The sequence below is a fragment of the Tamandua tetradactyla genome, chromosome X, assembly GCF_023851605.1.
Source record: "Tamandua tetradactyla isolate mTamTet1 chromosome X, mTamTet1.pri, whole genome shotgun sequence".
In the NCBI taxonomy this organism is placed as follows: domain Eukaryota; kingdom Metazoa; phylum Chordata; class Mammalia; order Pilosa; family Myrmecophagidae; genus Tamandua; species Tamandua tetradactyla.
Genome location: NC_135353.1, coordinates 163,539,105 through 163,552,654, shown reverse-complemented (window position 1 = coordinate 163,552,654; position 13,550 = coordinate 163,539,105). Strand labels below are relative to the sequence as shown.

The window sequence follows — 13,550 nt, the reverse complement described above, 5'->3', positions numbered from 1 at the left end:
CCCATGCTGCCAGGGAGATTTACACCCCTGGGAATCATGCCTCACACAGAGGGAGGGTGGTAAGTTGAAGTTTTAAGAAGTTGAACTTTTAAAATATGGACAGTATCACCTTTACCCTGTATTCTGCTCTACCCCCCATCCTATCCACATCAGCTTCCTTCACACCTCTAGTTGAAGTCTGATCCCTTTTTCAACTTTTTTAACCGCTGCTATATGGGGTACCACTGACTTTCAGAGCTCTAACTCTGAGTCTCGGGTGTCATATACATACCTGAAGCATGAACATGAATTACTCTTAAAACACAATCAGTGAGTTAATTTAGAGAAATGTGAATAAGGCAGGTTGGCTCGTGGCTCTGAGGAAGGAGAGTAAGCGAACTGGTGAGTCTCCACAGCGCTGGGCCAAAGAACTGCTGGTGCCCATGGGAAGGAGTGGGCAGGGCAGTGGCTGCAGAGGGAGAAGCTGTGCCCCCAGTGGGGAGCAACCGAGTCCTCCCCGCCCCCAGCTCCCCCACTTCCATGGGCCAGGCATGGTTCCAATTCAGCTACTCAACATTTCGTTCCTGGGATCAAAAAGCTCCCCTCTGTTTATACTCTTAAAAATTCTTGAGGACCCTAAAGAGTTTTTATTCATGCGGAGTGTATCTACTGATATTTATTATAATAGAAATTAAGTTTGAGAAATTAAAAAATTATAGTCATGTAATAATAAATCCATAATAAATCTATTACATGCTAACATAAATAACATTTTCATGTCTTTATGAGAAGTAACCATCTCCCATGTGCATGCACCCTGTTCTAGTTTGCTAGCTGCCAGAATGCAACACACCAGAGATGGATTGGCTTTTAATAAAAGGGATTTATTTAGTTAGCATGTAGTTCTTCAGAGGAAAAGCAGCTAACTTTCAACCGAGGTTCTTTCTTACACGGGAAGACAAGGGGTGATCTCTGCTGGCCTTCTCTCCAGGCCTCTGGGTTCCCTGGGGTGATTCATTCCTGCATCTCCAAAGGCCTGGGCTGAGCTGTGAGTGCTGAGATGAGGTATGCTGAACTGCTAGGCTGTGCTACATTGAGCTCTCTCATTTAAGCACCAGCCAATTAAGTCAAACGTCACTCATTGCAGCAGACATGCCTCCTAGCCGACTGCAGATGTAATCAGCAACAGATGAGGTTCAAGTACCAGTGGCTCATGGCCACAGCAACAAGACTAGGTGCCTTCACCCAGCCAAGTTGACACCTGAACCTAACTACCACAGACCCTTTTCATATGGAATCCCTTGCAAGCATCTGGAAACTTCATGGCTCCCTCGTGAGAGAATGGGGGTGGAAATGCACCCAACCTGTTGGTTTTAGGAGGAAGAGTTTGGACCTGTGGACCCTGAAAGGGCCTTTGTGCCTCCCAGGTGCCCGAGACCACACATTGGGAAATGCTGTTCTGTGTGCTATGTATTTCATCTCCCAACAGTCCTCCAAGTGGACAGTATTCTGGTGCCCGTTTTGTGAGGGGACAGAGATGTCAAGTCACTTGTGCATAGGCACCCTGGAAGTAGGCGTGGGGGCAGCCTGCACTGGCAAGGTGGAGGGTGGGTCTTCCCTGAGCCGCACACCACTGCGGGGGCCCCCAGCAGCTCCTGGCGGCTTTTTCTTTGCTTGTCACAACTTCCTCACGGCAGCCCTAGTGCACACAGAAGGTAAGGAAATGAAGGCAGTCAGCAGATGAAAATGTTAGAGGACTCAAGTCCTTTCCCTAAAGGAGCTCGAGGGACAGAGGCATGGAGATAGACAGAAAGGAAGTGCCCCCAGAGCCAGGAGCCCGGCCCCTGGCTAAGAGCCGGGTACAGAGAAGTCCCTCCAGCAGGATTCGTAGCCTGAAAAGCCCAACACACCGAAGGCTAGCAAAGGTCTCTTCTTTACGGGTTGAGTTTTAATTCTAGCATTGCCAACTGGCTGTACTTCTTACCCGAGGTGCCTGCATGAGCCTCCCCTGTCCTCTTTTAACTTTCCCAGCCTTAAGAGGTCTTGGCAATTTCATTCCTCCTCCCTTCCCAGCTGCAGGTGCACCTCCTGTCCCCCACCCCCTCACAGCTCACCTTGTGGTACACATGTGGCCTTATCTCGGCTGGTTTGGGGACATCCATTAGGCATCTGGCGTGACCCACCACCACATCTTGAGGGGACTCCTCACACACAGAGAAAGGTTAGAAGCCCCTCTGCGGGGTTGTCCCCCAAACGACTTTCTGCAGAACCCAAACCCTCTCAATAACTTCAGCTGCAAACGTCCCCCAACATGCAACAGTGGGGTCAAGAAGAAGCCAAGGGGGAGAATGATGCCCCTCCAGAAGATTCATATGCCACACGGCCACCGAGGACTTCCAGAAAAACCACCTGTGGCCATAGCCAGCCTTCAGAGTCCAAGTTGGAGTGTGGTTCTATTTATACCCTATTCTGGAAAAGGCACAGAGATGCCTTTGGATGGCAAAGAGATCAGAGGCTGCCTGGGGAAGGAAGAGGTTGGCTGCAGAGGGGGCCACGGAAATACTGTCTAGGTTGTGGTGATGGTAACACAAATGTACACATTGATCAAAACTCACAGAACCAGGACTAAGTTAGACATTAATTTTGTATGTGAATTAGAAATTGATTCTGAAAATGGTAGGAAAAAAAAAAAAAAGGGTACCAAGAACAGCACCACCTGTAATGAGCAAAAAATGGGTCCCAATACTTCCTCCCCGGGAGAACGGATGGATGCATTGTGGATTATGCGTGCCATGGGGAGTGTGCATCTGGCACAAACTGGTTATCATGGCCTTTGTCCCCTTTTGTTCATAGGCATCTATTTTAGTTTGCTAGCTGCCAGAATGCAATACACCAGAAATGGAACGGCTTTTTAAAAGGGGGAATTTAATAAATTGCTAGTTTATAGCTCTATGACCTTGAAAATGTCCCAAACTAAAGCAAGTCTATAAAAATGTCCGAATTAAGGCACCAACAAGAGGTTACCTTCACTCAAGAAAGGCCGATGAAGTTTGGGTTTCTCTCTCAGCTGGAAAGGCACATGGCAAACATGGCGACATCTGCTAGCTTTCTCTCCAGGCTTCTTGCTTCATGAAACTCTCCCAGGGGCGTTTTCCTTCTTCATCTCCACAGGTCTCTGACTGTGTGGGCTCTCATGGGTCTCCCATAGCTCTCTCTTAACTCTAAAAGGGACTCTCCAAAATGTTTCCTCTTTTAAAGGATTCCAGTAAAGTAATCAAGACCCACCTGGAATGAGTGCAGTCACATCTTCATCTAGTCAAGGTTAATACCCACAATTGGGTGAGGCACATCTCCGTGGAGATCATCTAATTAAATTTCCAATCTACAGTACTGAATAGGGATTAAAGGTCAGGATTAAAACATGGCTTAAAGGGTGCCTAATCGTTTCAAAGCAGCACAGCATCCATTCATTTACAGACTCTCCCCAGCTGGGACGAACATTATCCCACTTAGTACAATGTTAGCAGGCTTTAGGGAGCGCGCCAAACCCACATGCCAGATCCGGGCCCCTCCAGAACTTTCTCCAAGCCCTGGATGAACCTGTAGCAGGGGAGAGACCCACATGGGTGCTGATGACAGGTTGACACCAGAGCTTTCTTGTAGACCCCTAGAGCCTTTCTAACTCACACCACAGGGTCCTGTGGATGCCCAAGGCTCTCCCTCTCCCATGGAAAGGTTATGGGGCGCCGTGAGGAGTAAATGAGGAGAAAAGGATGCATTTGTTGTTGGCTCCTGTGAAGCCCTACTTCCAGCCGTCTCACCAGGATCACTTTTGTCCAGGAATGCATCTTGGCTTCCTTCACCGGCAGCCACCATCCTATGTGCCTCTTCCAGCTCATCACCCAACAAGACCACCGGGACTCGTAGGATATGTCTGGATTCTCCTTGCTGCTAGAGGTTTCATGTCATTGAAGTCATATGGTTCACTATGGACCATTTTAAAACTACATAAGCATTCATGGGGCACTTTAAAGCCTTTTACAAAAGCTTTGGAATAATGCTATAAACAGCCATTGTGACATGGGAGCTGAGTGGACTGTCCACTTATATAGGTTGTCAAAAGTATGGGCCACTTACAAGAGAATTGTAAAGGAACGGGGCTGGTTTTCTGGGGTGGCTTCTAGGAATGCACCTCCTAACTTTCCAGGCACTCTTTAGCCCTCACTGCAAATCTTTTTTTTTTTTTTGATAGTTTTATTGAGACGTAATTCACATACCATGAAATTTGCTCTTTTAAGTGTACAGTTCAGGGAGTTTTAGTATACTCAAAAAATTGTGCAACCATCACCAGTATGTACTTCCAGAAGTGGTTTCCTTACCTAAAGAGAAACTCCATGCCCGTCAGCACACACTGCCCATCCCCCCTTCCCCCCAGCCCTAGGCAACCCCTAATCCACTCCTTGTCTCCATGGATTTGTCTGTCACGGCCATTTCATAGAAATAGAATCGTACAAAATGTGGTCTGGCCAGCAACCTTCACAAACAGATTAAATTTCCAGTCAGGCCATCTCATCCCATGTAGAATATTCACAAATTCTCTCCTTCATTTTGTGATATTGGCACCGTGTCACCATTGTACTGTCATCTTGAAGCAGCCTCACTATTAATTTCTTAAGGTGAGGTGGTTGGTGTTTCCTTGCCCTGCTTTCCCTTTGGAGGCCCTGGTCCATTTTCTGACCACCACAATGGTGACCCCTGCCACGAGACACACTCCCCCTCTTAGAAAAGGCATTTCAGAGTTTATAAGGCTTGCTGAATTCAAGGGAGCCAAATCATTGGGTCTTTTACGTTATGAGTCAGGATATGATTAGGAAATTTGTGTTTTAAACTATCCCAGGACAAAAAAAAAAAAAAAGCCAGAAAACAACAATTAAGCCAAATCCTCAAGTATCTCCTGTCCCCAAGATTCCTTGCCTCTGGGAGTACCCAGTGGTTCAAGACATACAGTGTTCTAATATTAAAAAGACAGATAAGGGACTTCCAGAGAAGATGGCGGCTTAGTAAGACGCGTGGATCTTAGTTCCTCCTCCAGAACAGCTACTAGGGGAGTAGAAACGATACAGAACAGCTCCCAGAGCCACGACAGAGATCAAAAAGACAGCGTACCCCATCTTGGAACGGCTGACTGGCTGAGAGAACCCGCTCCGGTGAGATCGCCGAGGGGCACGGGCTTCCCCGGGCGGGATGGCAAGCGGCCGGAGTTCCTCCCTTCCCCCTTCCCGGGCTGGCTGGGAGAATTGGACAGGCGGTCCCCTCAAGCCACGGCGGCTGGCGCCCACACACGTGCAGCCCCCCGGACCAACTGAGAGAATTGGATCGGAAATCCCAAGGCCACAGAGAACAGTGACGGGGGGAGGGGGCCCTTCCAAGCATGTGACTCCCCAGGAACGGTGCACTCTCCCGGGCGGGCCGTGGCGGCTGGCACCCTCCCACCACGCTTGGTGCCCGGGGCCGACTAGGAAATTCGGACGGGCGCTCTCCCGGGCTGCGGCGGCCGGCGACCCTCCCCGCGTTCGGACCCTGGGCCGGCTGACACTCTTCCAAGCCGCTTCAGCTGGTGAACCTCCCCGACGGCGAGAGTTTTCCAAACTTAAAGGACCCACAGCACCTTTTACTGGTGGGACCCGCAGACAAATGTGCGCCACGAGCACCACCTACTGGGCAGGATAAGAAAAACAGAACCCAGAGATTTCACAGAAAAATCTTCCAAATTGTTGGGTCCAGCACCCAGTGAAATCTGACTAAATGCCCAGACGCCAGCAGAAGATAACGGATTACGTTCAAAAAATTGAAAATATGGCCCAGTCAAAGGAACAAACCAATAGTTCAAATGAGATACAGGAGCTGAGACAACTAATGCTGAATATATGAACAGAAATGGAAAACCTCTTCAAAAACGAAATCGATAAATTGAGGGAGGACATGAAGAAGACATGGGCTGAACAAAAAGAAGAAATAGAAAAACTGAAAAAACAAATCACAGAACTTATGGAAATGAAGAATAAAGTAGAAAAGATGGAAAAAACAATGGATACCTACAATGATAGATTTAAAAAGACAGAAGATAGAATTAGTGATTTGGAGGATGGAACGTCTGAATTCCAAAAAGAAACAGAAACTATCTGGGAAAGAATGAAAAAATTTGAACAGGGTATCAGGGAACTCAAGGACAATATGAACCGCACAAATATATGTGTTGTGGGTGTCCCAGAAAGAGAAGAGAAGGGAAAAGGAGGAGAAAACCTAATGGAAGAAATTATCACTGAAAATTTCCCAACTCTTATGAAAGACCTAAAATTACAGATCCAAGAAGTGCAGCGCACCCCAAAGAGATTAGACCCAAATAGGCGTTCTCCAAGACACTTACTAGTTAGAATGTCAGAGGTCAAAGAGAAAGAGAGGATCTTGAAAGCAGCAAGAGAAAAACAATCCATCACATACAAGGGAAACCCAATAATACTATGTGTAGATTTCTCAGCAAAAACCATGGAGGCTAGAAGACAGTGGGATGATATATTTAATTTACTAAAAGAGAAAAACTGCCAACCAAGACTCCTATATCCAGCAAAATTGCCCTTCAAAAATGAGGGAGAAATTAAAACATTCTCAGGCAAAAAGTCACTGAGAGAATTTGTGACCAAGAGACCAGGTCTGCAAGAAATACTAAAGGGAGCACTAGAGTCAGATACAAAAAGACAGAAGAGAGAGACATGGAGAAGAGTGTAGAAAGAAGGAAAGTCAGATATGATATAAATAATACAAAAGGCAAAATGTTAGAGGAAAATATTATCCAAACAGTAATAACACTAAAAGTTAATGGACTGAATTCCCCAATCAAAAGACATAGACTGGCAGAATGGATTAAAAAACAGGATCCTTCTATATGCTGTGTACAGGAAACACATCTTAGACCCAAAGATAAATATAGGTTGAAAGTGAAAGGTTGGGAAAAGATATTTCATGCAAATAACAACCAGAAAAGAGCAGGAGTGCTATACTAATATCCAACAAATTAGACTTCAAATGTAAAACAGTTAAAAGAGACAAAGAAGGACACTATCTACTAATAAAAGGAACAATTCAACAAGAAGACAGAACACTCATAAATATTTATGCACCGAACAAGAATGCCCCAAAATACGTAAGGAATATACTGCAAACACTGAAAAGGGAAATAGACACATATACCATAATAGTTGGAGACTTCAATTCACCACTCTCATCAAGGGACAGAACATCTAGACAGAGGACCAATAAAGAAATAGAGAATCTGAATATTACTATAAATGAGCTAGACTTAACAGACATTTATAGGACATTACATCCCACAACAGCAGGATACACCTTTTTCTCAAGTGCTCATGGATCATTCTCAAAGATAGACCATATGCTGGGTCACAAAGCAAGTCTTAACAAATTTAAAAAGATTGAAATCATACACAACACTTTCTCGGATCATAAAGAATGAAGTTGAAATCAATAATAGGCAGAGTGCCAGAAAATTCACAAATACATGGAGGCTCAACAACACACTCTTAAACAATGAGTGGGTCAAAGAAGAAATTGCAAGAGAAATTAGTAAATACCTCGAGGCAAATGAAAATGAAAACACAACATATCAAAACTTATGGGACGCAGCAAAGGCAGTGCGAAGAGGGAAATTTATTGCCCTAAATGCCTATATCAGAAAACAAGAAAAGGCAAAAATGCAGGAATTAGCTGTTCACTTGGAAGAACTGGAGAAAGAACAGCAAACTAATCCCAAAGCAAGCAAAAGGAAAGAAATAACAAAGATCAGAGCAGAAATCAATGAAATTGAAAACATGAAAACAATAGAGAAAATCAATAAGACCAGAAGTTGGTTCTATGAGAAAATCAATAAGATTGATGGGCCCTTATCAAGATTGACAAAAAGAAGAAGAGAGAGGATGCAAATAAATAAGATCAGAAATGGAGGAGGAGACATAACTACTGACCTCACAGAAATAAAGGAGGTAATAACAGGATACTATGAACAACTTTACGCTAATAAATACAACAATTTAGATGAAATGGACGGGTTCCTGGAAAGACATGAACAACCAACTTTGACTCAAGAAGAAATAGATGACCTCAACAAACCAATCACAAGTAAAGAAATTGAATTAGTCATCCAAAAGCTTCCTAAAAAGAAAAGTCCAGGACCAGACGGCTTCACATGTGAATTCTACCAAACATTCCAGAAAGAATTAGTACCAACTCTCCTCAAACTCTTCAAAAAAATTGAAATGGAGGGAAAACTACCTAATTCATTCTATGAAGCCAACATCACCCTCATACCAAAGCCAGGCAAAGATATTACAAAAAAAGAAAATTATAGACCAATCTCTCTAATGAATATAGATGCAAAAATCCTCAATAAAATTCTAGCAAATCGTATCCAACAACACATTAAAAGAATTATACATCATGACCAAGTAGGATTCATCCCAGGTATGCAAGGATGGTTCAACATAAGAAAATCAATTAATGTAATACACCACATCAACAAATCAAAGCAGAAACATCACATGATCATCTCAATTGATGCAGAGAAGGCATTTGACAAGATTCAACATCCTTTCCTGTTAAAAACACTTCAAAAGATAGGAATACAAGGAACTTCCTTAAAATGATAGAGGGCATATATGAAAAACGCACAGCTAATATCATCCTCAATGGGGAAAAATTGAAAACTTTCCCCCTAAGATCAGGAACAAGACAAGGATGTCCACTATCACCACTATTATTTAACATTGTGCTGGAAGTTCTACCCACAGCAATTAGACAAGAAAAAGAAATACGAGGCATCAAAATTGGAAAGGAAGAAGTAAAACTATCACTGTTTGCAGACGATATGATACTATACGTCGAAAACCCGGAAAAATCCACAACAAAGCTACTAGAGCTAATAAATGAGTACAGCAAAGTAGCAGGTTACGAGATCAACATTCAAAAATCTGTAGCATTTCTATACACTAGTAATGAACAAGCTGAGGGGGAAATCAAGAAACGAATCCCATTTACAATTGTAACTAAAAGAATAAAATACCTAGGAATAAATTTAACTAAAGAGACAAAAAACCTATATAAAGAAAACTACAAAAAACTGTTAAAAGAAATCACAGAAGACCTAAATAGATGGAAGGGCATACTGTATTCATGGATTGGAAGACTAAATATAGTTAAGATGTCAATTCTACCTAAATTGATTTACAGATTCAATGCAATACCAATCAAAATCCCAACAACTTATTTTTCAGAAATAGGAAAACCAATAAGCAAATTTATCTGGAAGGGCAGGATGCTCCGATTTGCTAAAAAGATCTTGAGGAAAAAAAACGAAGCTGGAGGTCTCATGCTGCCTGACTTTAAGGCATATTATGAAGCCACAGTGGTCAAAACAGCATGGTATTGGCATAAAGATAGATATATAGACCAATGGAATTGAATAGAGTGCTCAGATATAGACCCTCTCATCTATGGGCATTTGATCTTTGATAAGGCAGTCAAGCCAACTCACCTGGGCCAGAACAGTCTCTTCAATAAATGGTGCCTAGAGAACTGGATATCCATATGCAAAAGAATGAAACAGGACCCATATCTCACACTCTATACAAAAGTTAACTCAAAATGGATCAAAGATCTAAACATTAGGTCTAAGACCATAAAACAGTTAGAGGAAAATGTTGGGAGATATCTTATGAAACTTACAATTGGAGGCGGTTTTATGGACCTTAAACCTAAAGCAAGAACACTGAAGAAGGAAATAAATAAATGGGAGCTCCTCAAAATTAAACACTTTTGTGCATCAAAGAACTTCATCAAGAAAGTAGAAAGACAGCCTACGCAATGGGAGACAATATTTGGAAATGACATATCAGATAAAGGTCTAGTATCCAGAATTTATAAAGAGATTGTTCAACTCAACAACAAAAAGACAGCCAACCCAATTACAAAATGGGAAAAAGACTTGAACAGACACCTATCAGAAGAGGAAATACAAATGGCCAAAAGGCACATGAAGAGATGCTCAATGTCCCTGGCCATTAGAGAAATGCAAATCAAAACCACAATGAGATATCATCTCACACCCACCAGAATGGCCAGTATCAACGAAACAGAAAATGACAAGTGCTGGAGAGGATGCGGAGAAAGAGGCACACTTATCCACTGTTGGTGGGATTGTCAAATGGTGCAACCACTGTGGAAGGCAGTTTGGCGGTTCTTCAAAAAGCTGAATATAGAATTGCCATACGACCCAGCAATACCATTGCTGGGAATCTACTCAAAGGACTTAAGGGCAAAGACACAAACGGACATTTGCACACCAATGTTTATAGCAGCGTTATTTACAATTGCAAAGAGATGGAAACAGCCAAAATGTCCATCAACAGAAGAATTGCTAAATAAACTGTGGTATATACATACGATGGAATATTATGCAGCTTTAAGACAGGATAAACTTATGAAGCATGTAATAACATGGATGGACCTAGAGAACATTATGCTGAGTGAGTCTAGCCAAAAACTAAAGGACAAATACTGTATGGTCCCACTGATGTGAACCGACATTTGAGAATAAACTTGGAATATGTCATTGGTAACTGAGTCCAGCAGGAGTTAGAAACAGGGTAAGATAATGGGTAATTGGAGCTGAAGGGATACAGACTGTGCAGCAGGACTAGATACAAAAACTCTAAAATGGACAACACAATAATACCTAATTGTAAAGTAATCATGTTAAAACACTGAATGAGGCTGCATCTGAGCTATAGGTTTTTTTTTGTTGTTGTTGTTGTTTTGTTTTTTGTTTGTGTTTGTCTGTCTGGGTTTTTTTTGTTTTTTTGTTTGTTTGTTTTTACTATTATTATTACTTTTATTTTTTTCTCTATATTAACATTCTATATCTTTTTCTGTTGTGTTGCTAGTTCTTCTAAACCGATGCAAATGTACTAAGAAACGATGATCATGCATCTATGTGATGATGTTAAGAATTACTGATTGCATATGTAGAATGGTATGATTTCTAAATGTTGGGTTAATTTCTTTCTTTCTTTTTTCCGTTAATTAATAAAAAAAAAAGACAGATAATAACAAGTGTTGGCAAGAATACGGGAAAACTGGAATCCTCCTAGGCTCTTGGCAGGACTGTAAAATGGTGCGGCCACCTTGGAAAAGAGTCCAGCAGTTCCTGAAAAACTGAAACAGAGAGTTACCACATGGCCCTGAGTCTGCGGAGAAAATTGAAAACATGTCTCCACACAAAACCTTGTACATGAGTGCTCATCATTCATAGTAGCCAAAGAGTGGAAACAACCCTGTCCAGGCAACAGAATGGTTAAATAAAACGGGGCTTCTTATTCTGCCCTGAGTGAACTGAGACACGCTACAAGATGGATGACCCTTGAAAACATGATCTAAGTCAGACAGGCCACACGCAAAAACCACAATTTGTAGCATTCCCTTTATGTGAAGTGTCCAGAAGAGGCAAAGCCATAGAGACAGAAAGTGGATTAGGTCCTCCTTCCTGCTTCAGGCATTACAGATGAGGAGCATTTATGAAAGTTTATCTGAAACCCTGTCAGGACAGAGCCAGGAAAGGGGCCCCAAAATAGTAAAGAAGTTACGGCCAGTGATTCATCGAGAGGGAGAGTGAAACAAACACCCACGCCTCTAAAGAATCACAATGTAATCCAGGCATGAGACTGTCCCCAGGCTGGAGGAGACGGCACCCCCACCAACCTGTGTGCGGTCTCTGCGGGAGTAGGTGTCCGCGGGGACAACGGCTAGCTCACTGGGCCAGCGGGGGCCACAGGGCCGCAACCGCTCTCAGATGCGTCGCTGCGATCCTCTCCACCGGCTCCTTCACTGACGCAGCTGCGAGCTCTTGCCTCTTCCCAGCTTTCCCTTGTGATTCCGCCACCCTCTGTCCTCGCCTTCCACATTCTCGGTTGCTAGGATCCAACGCCCATGGCCACACCCAGGCCTTGGTGGCCTGGGCACTGCCTGTGGGTCCTTTTCTTCATCCTGTGTCCTCACTGACTCTCCGTCAGCTCTTTGGGGGTGGGTGGGGATGTCTGGTAATGGATCCTCAGAATCCCCTTTCAAGGTCTCTCGGACCAATTCAAAGTTGTCTCCTAATCACTCTCACATGTCCCACCAAATTGATATCTAAGCCATATCATGATGAGGGAATGGCTTTTTTTAAAAAGAGTGCCTTGAGGTTTTGTAGGTTTGTCCAGAGTGATGCCCCGATAAATCCCAGAGTGATTTGAATAGTGAATAAAAAAGTATTTGCCAAGTCTCCTTGGGGGAATGGCAAGAAAGGGGGAAAACTCAACTTCCCCAAGTTGAATTGTTGATATCCTTACAAGCAGTGTGGACAACCAAAGCTAGAGGCTGAGTCCCCAGTCTTGGGGTTTGTTCATATGAAACTTAACCCCACAGAGGATAGGTCAAATCTACTTAAAATTAGGCCTAAGAGTCACCCCCAGAGAACCTCTTTTGTTGCTCAGATGTGGCCTCTCTCTCTCTCAGCCAACATGACAAGTAAACTCACTGCCTTTCCCCTTTCTACGTGGGACATGACTCCCAGGGGTGTAAACCTCCCTGGCAACCTGGGACAGAAGTCGTAGAATGAGCTGGGACTGGTTGAGAAAACCTTCTCAACCAAAAGGGGGATGAGAGAAATGAGACAAAATAAAGTGTCAGTGGCTGAGAGATTTCAAACAGAATCGAGAGGTTATCCTGGAGGTTATTCTTACGCATTGTATAGATATCCCCTTTTTAGTGTAAGGTGTATTAGAGAAGCTAGAGAGAAGTGCCTGAAATGGTAGAGCTGTGTTCCAGTAGCCATGTTTCTTGAAGATGATTGCATAGCTTTCGCAGTGTGACTGTGCGATTGTGAAAAACTTGTTCTGATGCTTCTTTTATTTACGGTATGGAAGGATGAGTAAAAAATATAGGTTAAAATAAATAAATAATGGCGGAGGGAAGCAGTGCCTGTGTCAAATGCAGATGCTAGCAGATGTGCAGAGCCCGGGTGAGCTTCACCTGTGAAGGATCACTGACCACACACTGGGACACATGCTCTTCACTCCTCGGGAATGACCTCCTCCGAGCTGAGGCGTGGGCACCAGGTTTGTTGGAACAGGCTGCAGGTGGGGAGACAAGTGGAAGGCAGGGTCAAGCATGCCAATAGCTTCAGTGGGGCTGCTACATAAACGAGGCTGCCCGAAAGGCAGATGATGGCAAGTAGTCAGCTCTTACAGCTAAGCATTACCTAGAAGTCAAAATTCCACTGAAGCCTTTGTTCACAGTGTTTCCATGACAAGGAGCTTATCCCAAGCAAATGCAGACATATGCATAGGGATGTGAACGGAAAACACAGTCAATGAACCTCTTTTTTTTTTTTTTTACATGGGCAGGTACTGGGAATCGAACCTGGGTCTCTAGCATGGCAGGCGAGAATTCTGCCACTGGACCACTGT

General features: G+C 43.5%; 1 protein-coding gene across 6 annotated transcripts in view; it reads right to left on the bottom strand.

Annotated features, from left to right (window-relative positions):
• The window catches only part of LOC143671099 (claudin-34-like), a 107,198-nt gene extending 95,193 nt beyond the window's left edge, over nt 1-12,005 (bottom strand). For all 6 annotated transcript variants that reach the window (XR_013169485.1, XR_013169487.1, XR_013169483.1 and 3 more), the window contains exon 1: nt 11,803-12,005. The gene's annotated coding sequence lies outside the window, so the exon portion shown is untranslated. The remainder of the gene's footprint in view (nt 1-11,802) is intronic.
• Nucleotides 12,006-13,550: the final 1,545 nt, after the last annotated feature.